The sequence below is a fragment of the Kogia breviceps genome, chromosome 10 (genome assembly GCF_026419965.1).
Source record: "Kogia breviceps isolate mKogBre1 chromosome 10, mKogBre1 haplotype 1, whole genome shotgun sequence".
NCBI lineage: Eukaryota > Metazoa > Chordata > Mammalia > Artiodactyla > Physeteridae > Kogia > Kogia breviceps.
Window position 1 is genome coordinate 77,259,886 of NC_081319.1, and position 11,732 is coordinate 77,271,617.

Consider the following 11,732-nt stretch of genomic DNA (forward strand, 5'->3'; position numbering starts at 1 on the left):
TTCCAAACAGCTTTAATGAAATATGATTCACATAACATACAATTCACCCACTTAAAGTGCACAATTCAAATGGCTTTTAGTACATTCACAGTTGTTATCTAACTTTTAGAATATTGAGATCATTTTCATCACCTCCAAAAGAAACCCCATACCCTTTAGCTATTAACCCCCAATTCCTGCAGCCCTTCCAGCTCTAGGGAATCACTAATTACTTTCTATCTCTAAAGATTTGCCTATTCTGAACATTTCATATAAATTGAATCATACAATATATGGTCCTATGTGACTGGCTCCTTTCACTTAGCATAATTCAAGGCTTATCCATGTTGTAGTATGTATCATGGATTTTTAGAAATGGGTATTTTGGGTTCTCTGTTTGAAGAATGTTTCCCCCCCCATCTTGTTATTTTGTCCTTGCCATTAAAAATGATTTTTTTTTTGGAATGTGGTGTGCTCTGGTGAGTCAGTCTCTTCCTTTTGATATTCCCCAGTGAAGCAAAGTGGTTCTTCTAGGATTGGGATGTGCTTATTCTGATTTGCCACTGTCATCTGATGAGGAAGTTAAATTTAAGTTCTGCAGTTTCCCAAGATAGATGAATATGGAGACAACTCACCAGAGTGGGAAGTTACTGACCTCAGAACTTCTCTTAGGAGTTCTCATGTGTCTTAAAAATAATAGAAATTTCATTTGGGGGTTTAAAATGGAAGTAGGGTCTGTCTCCTGGGAGCTGTTCAGCAGGGTTTGGGTACTGCCTTCCCTGGGGATGGAATTGCCCTTATGTTGCTGTCTGACTTACTTATCTTGGCAAGTCCAAGGAGCCCATTCTTTGAGCCTTCTCTTTCCACATTATTCATAAGAAGTAATGCCTTTACACTGGGAATGGAAATTGGCCTTCCTGATTTCCCCATTGACTTTGAGAGCAGGAACCTGAGGTCAGTGATACATTCCATCCTGGACGGATGGTCAGAGGAGACACGAGGGGATTTTCACCCTTGCTAAGCATAAGGAACTCGGCTGTGGGAACTTCCGCTTGTAAATCGTAAAGGCTGTATTTTAGGGTCTAGGTTAAAAGTTCAACCTACAAGAGGTGTTCCTATTTTGATGTATTTATTTATTATTAATTTTTAAATAAATTTATTTTTGGCTACTTTGGGTCTTCATTGCTGTGCGTGGGCTTCTTCCTAGTTGTGGGGAGTGGGGGCTACTCTTCGTTGTGGTGCACGGGCTCTAGGTGCGCAGGTTTCGGTAATTGTGGCACACGGGCTCAGCAGTTGTGGCACACAGGCTTAGTTGCTCCACAGCATGTGGGATCTTCCCAGACCAGGGATCGGCTTCAGGGATGTCCCCTGAAATGGCAGGCAGATTCTTAACCACAGTGCCACCAGGGAAGCCCCCATGTATTTATTTATGGCTTTGCCTTAAATAAAGCAAAGCTTTATTGTGAAAGCAATGCTTGACAAACGTTAATATGCATAGGAATCTCCCGGGATCTTGTTAAAAATGCAGACACTGATTTAGTAGGTCTGGGGTGAGGTTGAAATTCTGTATTTCTACCAGGCTCCATGGTGGTGCTGTTGCTGCCTCTCCTCTACCAGGGTGTGGTAGAGGACTTGTGGGAAGAGTGTGGACACGGACTTTGGCTTGGGACCAGGCCCTTGGGCTTGGATGCTCCAGTGAGCTCCTCTTTCTCCCGGAGAGGGTGGGTGGAGCCGGGAGCTCCTTGGGCGCATGCGTGCTCGCTCCCCTCCTCCCCACCCAGAGTCTAGGGAGGGTGGAGGTTGCGTCGGCCTGTTGCTAAGAGACGCGAAGGTGGTGAGGACCAGCGGCGGGGGAGGGGAGCGGCTCCCGGAGCTCTCTGGAACCCAGCTAGAGCTGGGAGAGCAGATGGCGGGGCTGGAAGGGTCGGAGCCTCCTGGGATCGGAAATTCAAGGATTAGTGAACCTTCGAGGGTCGCAATGCTCGGGTTTGTCCTCATGCATTTTTAAGCGGTTACATTTAAACGGTTATATAAGTACCCACATAATATCTTTGATTTTGCTTCTTGGCCTGCAAAATCTAAAATACTGTCTGGCCCTTTGAAAAAAGTTTGCCAACCCCAGACATTTCTTACCCCAGACTTGGAATCAGCCATTTCCAAAAATCCTGGTTACTTTTAATGGGAAACCGTAGTTCAGAAGTGGGTGCTGGGGATGCTCATTGCTCCTGCTTTAATCATTGTTTTTTTTTTTTTTTTTTTTTTTTTTTTTTTTTTTTTTTTTTTTTTGCGGTACGAGGGTCTCTCACTGCTGTGGCCTCTCCCGTTGCGGAGCACAGGCTCCGGACGCGCAGGCTCAGCGGCCACGGCTCACGGGCCCAGCCGCTCCGCGGCACGTGGGATCTTCCCGGACCGGGGCACGAACCCGTGTCCCCTGCATCGGCAGGCGGACTCCCAACCACTGCGCCACCAGGGAAGCCCCTTAATCATTGTTTTAGGTTTTTATAGAGGACACAGACAGGGAGAATATATATTTACAGATAAAATGTTCCATTAGAGGGTTTTAAGTAAGGGAGCAACATGATCTGATGTATGCTTTTGAAAGATCTTTCCCCTGGGAGAGAATGAACTATGGGGACAAGAGGGGAAGCAGGAATGCATAATAGGATGTTGTTTTCCAAGAAAGAAGTGATAGGACTGCAGCAGTGGAGACAAGAAGTGGTTGGATTCAGGCTATATGTGGAGATAGAGCTACCATTTATATATATACACATACATATACACATACATGCATATATATATGTATGTAGCTGACGGATAGGATGCAGGGAAAGAGAAAAGACCAATTTCTAAGTTCTGACCTGAAACTAGGTAGGTGGTGTTTCCATTCACTGACCTCAGAAAGCCTGGGGAAGCAGGTCCGTGGAAGGGAAATCAAGAGTTTGTTTTGGACACATTAAGTTTAGACATCCAAGTGGAGATGTCACTCAGTATTGGATATAAAAGTCAGGAGTGCAGAAGCAAGATCGGGGTTATAGCTATAGATTTGGGAGTCACTGGCACATTGGTGGTCCTGGATGAGAGCACCTAGTGGAAGAGCAGGATGGAGGAGAAGAGAGGAGAGTCATGTCCTGGCCTGTATTCTGGGGAGCTGGAAGAGGAGACCCCTGCAGGGAAGCCTGAGAAAGCCATGGGGGTCAGGAGGAAAACTGGAAGAGAAGATGATGTTCAAGTAGGAGGGAGTAGTTGTATCAAGTGCTGCTGAGGGCTGAACAAGATAAGAGCAGAGACCTAATGAATGGATTGGGCAAAGTGGGGGAAGTTTCACTGGGCTGGTTGGACAGAAAGCCCAAATGGAGTGAGAAGGGGAGGTGAGAAGGTGGAGACAGGAAATAGAGACAACTTTGGAGGGATTTTGCAGAAAAAGAAGCAGAAAAAAAAAAAGTAGAGTCTGGAAGGGGCTATGGGCTCTAGGAAGCATGTTTATTTTTTTAAGCTGTGCCAGGTCTTAGTTGCGGCATGCAAGCTTCTTAGTTGCGGCATGAGGACTTCTTAGTTGCGGCATGTGGACTCTTAGCTGTGAACTCTTAGTTGCAGCATGCATGTGAGATCTAGTTCTCTGACAAGGGAACAAACCTGGGCCCTCTGCATTGGCAGCACAGAGTCTTACCCACTGGACCACCAGGGAAGTCCCCAGCATATTATTTTTAAGAACTGCAACATTAAGTCTTGTTTGTATGCAGATGGGTATGATCCAGTATGGAGAAGAAACTGACAAAGCAAGAGAATGAGAGGATCATTTCAGTAGCCAAGTTTTTAAGTACTTGAAGGGATTGAAAAACTCAGTACGAAGTGGAGGGATAGTCTGCAGCCGCAAGCAGGGCCACTCCTTCCATTACAATAAAAGGAGGAGCTCTGGATACAAATGCAATAGGTCAATGGATCTAGGGCTGGGAAGGCAAGGGAGGACTCACCTTCAAGCATCTGTTTCCTTAATGAATACGCAGTGAGGTGAAGAGGTGAAATTGCTGTCTTGAAAGAGAGATTTACTAGGGAAGTGCGCTAGGATTAGCTGGTAGCATTGGCTGCTCATTTAAGATTTGAGGTCTTCGATTTACACTAAGACTGATCAGCACAATGGGATTTTCTCCATCCATGCTTAGCTGCTCAGGTGCAAGCACAGAGCAGATGGATTATTGGGTGTAATTAGGGCTGCAGTTCTGCCACCTGAGTGTGATGGAGGGAGGGGGGCAGGCACGAGTAAGGGTGTTTGCAGGGAAATGTTTGAAGTCCTGAACCTTGGCCCGTATTTGAGTGCTAAACACTATCCAATAGGCCCTCATCTCATCTAACGGCCTTAGTTAGTATCATGGCTCAAATCTTAAATCTCAAACCTTAAACAAAAACATAATGAAAAATCTGTGTATGTATATATGGCTCCTCCCACCCTCCCTCCTTCGGAAGCTTTGCTGTTTAATGTGGAGAAAGAGACAAGAGAGTGTTAGCCTGTAACATTTTAAAATTATGTTAAAGAGATAGTCACAATAGAGGCCAGAAGACATTGGAAAGTCATCTTTAAAATGCTGAAAGAAAAAACCTATCAACCCAGAATGCCATATCCAGCATAAATATCTTTTTTTTTTTCCTGTTGTGTTTACTTTTTTAAAAGAATTTATTTTATTTATTTTTGACTGTGTTGGGTCTTTGTTGCTGTGCGTGGGCTTTCTCTAGTTGCAGCGAGCGGGGGCTACTCTTCCTTGTGATGTGCAGGCATCTCATTGCGGTGGCTTCTCTTGTTGTGGAGCACGGGCTCTAGGCGAGCAGGCTTCAGTAGTTGTGGCATGCAGGCTCAGTAGTTGTGGCTCGCGGGCTGTAGAGCACAGGCTCAGTAGTTGTGGTACACGGGCTTAGTTGCTCTGCGGCATGTGGGATCTTCCTGGACCAGGGCTCGAACCCGTGTCCCCTGCATTGGCAGGCGGATTATTAACCACTGTACCACCAGGGAGGCCTTTTTGTTTTTGTTTTTTGATGGAACAATGCTTTACTTCAGATGAATATCTTTTAAGGCTAAAGACAAAAATGAGAATGTGGGAATTCCCTGGATGTCCAGTTGTTAGGACTTGACGATTTCACTGCCGGGCTTGGGTTTGATCCTTGGTCGGAGAATTAAGATCCCGCAAGCCATGCGTCGGGGCCAAAAAACAAACAAAACAAAAACAAAAACAAAAACCTAAGAGAGTTTATTGTCAGCCAACTGCACCGCAAGGGAATTCTTCAGGCTGAAGGGCAGTACTACCAGACAGAAAGTCAAGTCTTTAGGTGAATGGAGAACACTGGGGATGGTGACTGTGAATAAGTATAAAAGGCTATCCTTTTCCCTCAGTTTATTTAAAACACATTTAACTGTTTAAAGCAAAGGAATTTTGCAATTGTATCATTTTTTTAAATTGCTCCTGTCCTTTATGTTATGTAATATATATGACTAAGAATTATACAGTTGCAAAGTTCTTATATTTTACATGAGGTGGTATAATATTTACTCTAGGTAGATTCTGGAAAGTTAAGGATATATGTCATAATGCCTAGAGTAGTGGTTCTTAAAGTGTGGTACAAAGACTTTGGGGGTCCCCAAAACACATTCAGGAGGTTGTCAAGGTCCTCCTTTTCCCAACTACGTATGTTTGTAAGGTGTATTTTCTTCATATATGCCAACCCAAACAACATATCCCAGCAGATTGAATACAGAAGTAGATTTGAGCATTCGTCTTTTATTAAGCCAGATGATAAAGAGTTGCAAAAATGTAAAACATTGCTTCTCTTCTCAATATATTTTTGAAAATAAATTTTTCATAAAAATATGTTGTTTGGGCTTCCCTGGTGGTGCAGTGGTTGAGAGTCCGCCAGCCGATGCAGGGGAAGTGGGTTCGTGCCCCGGTCCGGGAGGATCCCACATGCAGCGGAGCAGCTAGGCCTGTGAGCCATGGCCACTGAGCCTGCGCGTCCGGAGCCTGTGCTCTGCAACGGGAGAGGCCACAACAGTGAGAGGCCTGCGTACCGGGAAAAAAAAAAAAAAAAAGTTGTTTATGCAAACATGTAATGGTTTTCATGTTAATTTTAATTAAAAATAAATACAATTTTTAGTTTAATTTTATCTATCTATTTCTCCCACATAAAAGGCCCCTCTTTGGGGGGGTCTTCAATATTTTTTAGGAGTGTAAAGGGGTCCTAAAACCAAAACACTTGAAAATAGCTGCTGTAGAGCAAACACTCAAAAATAATGCAGTGAGAAGCACTATTCACAATAGCCCAAAAGTGAAAACAACCCAAATGTCCATCAACAGAAGAATGGATAAAGAAAATGTGGTCTATACATCCAATGGAATATTACTCAGGCTTAAAAATGAATGAAGTACTGATACATGCTACAATGTGGATGAACCTCGAAAACATTCTGTTAACCGAAAGAAGCTAAACCAAAAGGCCACATGTTGTATGATTCCATTTACATACAATGTCCAGAATAGGTAAATCCATAGAGGTAGTGTAGATTGGCAGTAGCAAGGCACTGAGGGAAGGGAGAATAGGTCGTGACTGCTTAATGAGTCTGGAGTTTTATTTTGGGCTGATGGAAATGTTTTAGAAGTAGACAGAGATGATGATTGCACAACATTGTGAATGTACTAAATGCCACCAAGTTGAACATTTTAAAACAGTTAATTTTGTTGTGCAAATTTTACCTCAAAACAAAAGGGGACAAAGTATAGTTAAAAAGCCAATAGAGAAGTTAAAATGGGAAAAGAAGATAAGAAAAGAGGAATAGAGGAACAAAAAACATATGAGACAGAGAGAAGACAAATAGCAGAATGGTAGACCTAAATCCAACCTTATCAAGAGTTACATCATCGGGACTTCTCTGGTGGCACAGTGGTTAAGACTCCACGCTCCCAATGCAGGGGGCCCGGTTTTGATCCCTGGTCAGGGAACTAGATCCCACATGCATGCTGCAACTTCGTGTTCACTTGCCACAACTAATGAGCCTGCCTGCCGCAACTAAGACCCAGTGCAACCAAATAAATAAATAAATATTTTTAAAGAAATCACATCATCCCATGACCTAGCAATTCCTCTTCTAGATATTTAACCAAAAGAAATGAAAACATGTATTTTCAAAAAGACTTGTACATAGATGTTCATAACAACTTTACTTGGATTAGCCAAGAACTTGAAACCGTTTGGGTGTCCATCAACAGGAGAATTGTGGTATGGTCACGTGATGAAATACAACTTAGCACAGTAAAAGAACAAACTACTGATACATGCAACATGGATAAATCTCAAAAACATGCTGAATGAAAGAAGCCTCCCACAGGGCTTCCCTGGTGGCGCGGTGGTTAAGAATCCGCTTGTCAAGGCAGGGGACACGGGTTCGAGCCCTGGTCCGGGAAGATCCCACATGCTGCAGAGCAACTAAGCCCGTGCGCCACAACTCCTGAGCCTGTGCTCTAGAGCCCGTGAGCCACAACTACCGAAGCCTGCGTGCCTAGAGCCCGTGCTCCTCAACAAGAGAAGCCACCACAATGAGAAGCCCACGCACCGCAACGAAGAGCAGCCCCTGCTCACTGCAACTAGAGAAAGCCTGCACGCAGCAACGAAGACCCAAAGCAGCCAAAAATAAATAAATAAAATAAATAAAAATGAAAAATAAAATAAATTAGATCAAGATATTTTTAAAAAAGAAAAAAAAGACAACTTCCACAGAATATATACTTCGTGATTCCATTTCTACAAAGTTTTAGAACAGGGAAAATAATTTTTTAACCTGATTTTTTTTTTTTTTTTTTGGTGGTGCTATGAGGCTTGTGGGACCTTAGTTCCCTGACCAGGGATGGAACCCGGCCCCTGGCATTGAAAGCACCGAGTCCTGACCACTGGACCACCAGGTAATTCCCTAATCTGATTTTTTTAATCTGATTATTAAAAAAGTGGTTGCCTCTGAGGGTAGGGGCAGACATAGACTTAGGAAGGACTTGAGGGAACTTTCTGGCATGATGGAAATGTTCTTTCCTTATAGGAGTTGGGTTATGCTATTATATGCATTTGTCAAAATTCATGTCAAAACATTTCCCAGTATGTAATTTTTCCAGTTTTTTTTTTTTTTTTTTTTTTTTTGGTACGCGGGCCTCTCACTGTTGTGGCCTCTCCCGTTGTGGAGCACAGGCTCCGGACGCGCAGGTCAGTGGCCATGGCTCACGGGCCCAGCCGCTCCGCGGCATGTGGGATCCTCCCAGACCGGGGCATGAACCGGTGTCCCCTGCATCAGCAGGCGGACTCTCAACCACTGCGCCACCAGGGAAGCCCTCCAGTTTTTTTTAATGTGGTTAAACAATACGTAAAAATTACCATCTTAACCATTTTTACATGTACGGTTCAGTGGTATTAAGTACATTCATGTTGTGCAACCATCACCACCATCCATATTCAAAACTCTTCCTCTTACAAAACTGAAACTCTGTACCTGTTAAGCAATAATTCCCCGTTCCCCCATTCCCTCCAGCCCCTGGCAACCACCATTCTATTTTCCATCTCTATGAGTCTGGCTTCTCTAAGTAGCACATATAAGTAGAATCATACAGTATTTGTCTTTTTGTGATTGGTTGATTTCATTTAGCATAATGTCCTCAAGGTTCATCCACGTTGTAGCATATGTCAGGATTTCCTTCCTTTTAAGGGGTGAATAATGTTACATTGTACGTAGAGACCACATTTTGCTTCTCCATTCATTTGTTGATGGATGCTTGGGTTGCTTCCATGTTTTAATTATTGTGAATAATGCTGCTATGAACATGGGCATACAAATATCTCTTTGTGACCCTGTTTTCACTTCTTTTGGGTATATACCCAGAAGTGGAATTGCTGGGTCATATGGTAGTTCTATTTTTAATTTTTTGAGGAATAACCATACTGTTCTCCACAGTATGGCTGTACCATTTTACATACCCACCAGAGTCCCAATATCCTTGTCAATACCTGTTATTTTCCGTTTTTCTGATAGTAGCCATCCTAGTGGGTGTGAGGTGTTATCACAGTATTTTTTTTTTTAACATGGAGCATTTCACAGAATTTGCATGTTGTCCTAGTGCAGTGGCTATGCTAATTTTCTGTTTCATCCCAGTTTTAGTATATGTGCTGCCAAAGATATATTTTACAAACAACAACAACAACTAAACATGCAAGGCGAGTTGAACTATTTTTGTTAACAAGAGTAAGGGTGGAAAATGCTAGGAAAAAAAAAACCCTAAACAAATACAGTCTAGTTGATGATATGCATACTGAAATATTTAGGGGTGAAGTGTCCTGATATTTGTACCTTACTTTGAAATGCACCAAAAATTGGATGGATTGGATTGATGGATGGGATAGATATGTGATAAGGTGATAAGGCAAATATAGGAAAATGTTAACAATTGTAGAATCTAAGTGATGTGTTTATGAGTGCTTACTGTAAAATTCTTTCAACTTTTCTTTATGTTTGAAATTTTTGTAATAAATCTTTTTGGGGGGATGAAATTTTCTTTGTCTTAGAGAAGTTTTGTTCTGAAGGACTGAGATTCCTTTAGTGAATGTGGGACGCAGAAGGGCTGAAAGGACTCCCTTCAGTAATGCTGAGGCCTCAAGGGGAAACTGTAGAACCAACTGGCCTGGAATTCAGACCCTGGAGGTATATATGTGTTTTGGGGTGGGAGGGGGAGAGAGTAAAAGGATCAAGGGTACCAGGTATGGAGAGTGGGAAAGAGGGAGGGCAATTAGAATCCACCTTTGAATTTCCATCTGGACAAGGAGATTACATATATTACTGGTTTTCCTATTGTTTTAGGCACTTAAAGCTATAGAGAGTCAAGATAGCAATGTGAGCTAGCGGAAGTCAGCTGGCCGATTGGGCAGGATTTCCAAAGGACATGATAGTACCAGGGCTTACAGTTTGGTTCTCAGGATTGCAAATGCAGAAACTAAAATATCTGGGTAGTTCCCTGGTGGCCTAGTGGTTAGGATTCCAGGCTTCCACTGTGGAGGCCCGGGTTCAGTCCCTGGTTGGGGAACTCAGATTCTGCAAGGCATGTGGCACGGCCAAAAAAATAAAAATAAAACTGAGTGCCCCAGTGTGCCCGGATCATGCTAGCCCACTTCACAGGCAATTACTACACGAGCCAGAATGAGGAGACATGGAACTGCCAAGTGGATCAGACACTTGAGGCAGATGGCCATTGCATTCTGTCTCCCATGGGCATGAGAACAAATGTCTTAGAAGCATCCTTGGTGAGCAAAACAAGGTAGCAAGGGTATTGAGTAGGATGATGGCTTAGTGGCTGACATCACTGACCTAGGGTGGCCAGATGCATGCCTGCAAATCCAACTGGAATGTTCACCTGGGCCAAACTTAGCATATACTATCCCCTGGACAGGGCTGGAGACACACTCTTGCATTCTTTTTTCATTAGGTTTTTTTTTTTTTTTTTTTTAATGTGGACCATATTTAAAGTCTTTATTGAATTTGTTACAATACTGCTTCTGTTTTATGTTTTTGGTTTCTTGGCTGCGAGGCATGTGGGATCTTAGCTCCCTGACCAGAGATCAAACCCACACTCCCTGCAGTGGAACGTGAAATCTTAACTACTGGACCACCAGGGAAGTCCCAACTCTTGCGTTCTTGACCCTTGGTCTTCTCCTTTCTAGACCCTATGCCTCTAGACTCCGTGTATCTTCTATTAACAGATCTTCATATGACACAATGGACTAGGTTGTGACATCTCAAGTCAATTATCCCATGGCTATTTTCCATGACTTTTTTTAAAATTTAAATTTATTTGTTTATTTTATTTTTGGCTGCGTTGGGTCTTTGTTGCTGCATGCAGGCTATCTCTAGTTGCAGCGAGCTGGGACTACTCTTCGTTGCGGTGCGCGGGCTTCTCATTGTGGTGGCTTCTCTTGTTGTGGAGCACAGGCTTTAGGCACGTGGGCTTCAGTAGTTGTGACGCACAGGCTTAGTTGCTCCGTGGCATGTGGGATCTTCTTGGACCAGGGCTCGAACCCGTGTCCCCTGCATTGGCAGATGGATGCTTAACCACTGCGCCACCAGGGAAGTCCTTCCATGACTTCTTAACCACACCTGTGCATGCCACCTGTAGCAAGAGTCAGAGGTACATAAAATAACCTGTGGTTGGGGGGCAGGAGGTGCTAAGAAAGTAGAAAAGGTGATGGTAGAGATAAATAACCTGTTAAGTACCCCAGCATATTTAAGTCAGACCCTTTTCAGGGTTCCTGAGCTCTATGGGTTCTGTTTGGATTTTAATCCTATGAGTTTTTCATGCCTCTCACTTACCCTTCCCATCTGGTACATGGAACCTTTTTTTTTTTTAAAAGAACGCTTCCTCCTCCTTCCCCTTCATTTTATTTTTTAATTTTTAAAATAAATTTATTTATTTATTTGGCTGCATTGGGTCTTTGTTGCTGGCTTTTCTCTAGTTGCGTTAAGTGGGGGCTACTCTGTTGCGGTGCGCAGGCTTCTCATTGCTGTGGCTTCTCTTGTCGCAGAGCATGGGCTCTAGGCACGTGGGCTTCAGGAGTTGTGGCATGTGGGCTCAGCAGTTGTGACTCTCGAGCTCTAGAGCGCAGGCTCAGTAGTTGTGGTGCACGGGCTTAGTTGCTCCGCAGCATGTGGGATCTTCCCGGACCAGGGCTCGAACCCGTGTCTCCTGCAT

At 43.5% G+C, this 11,732-nt stretch overlaps 1 non-coding gene across 1 annotated transcript; it reads right to left on the reverse strand.

Annotated features, from left to right (window-relative positions):
- Positions 1-9,072: 9,072 nt before the first annotated feature.
- Positions 9,073-9,175, reverse strand: LOC131764688 (U6 spliceosomal RNA). Its single transcript, XR_009337897.1, has one exon. It is a non-coding gene; the product is annotated as a U6 spliceosomal RNA (small nuclear RNA).
- Positions 9,176-11,732: the final 2,557 nt, after the last annotated feature.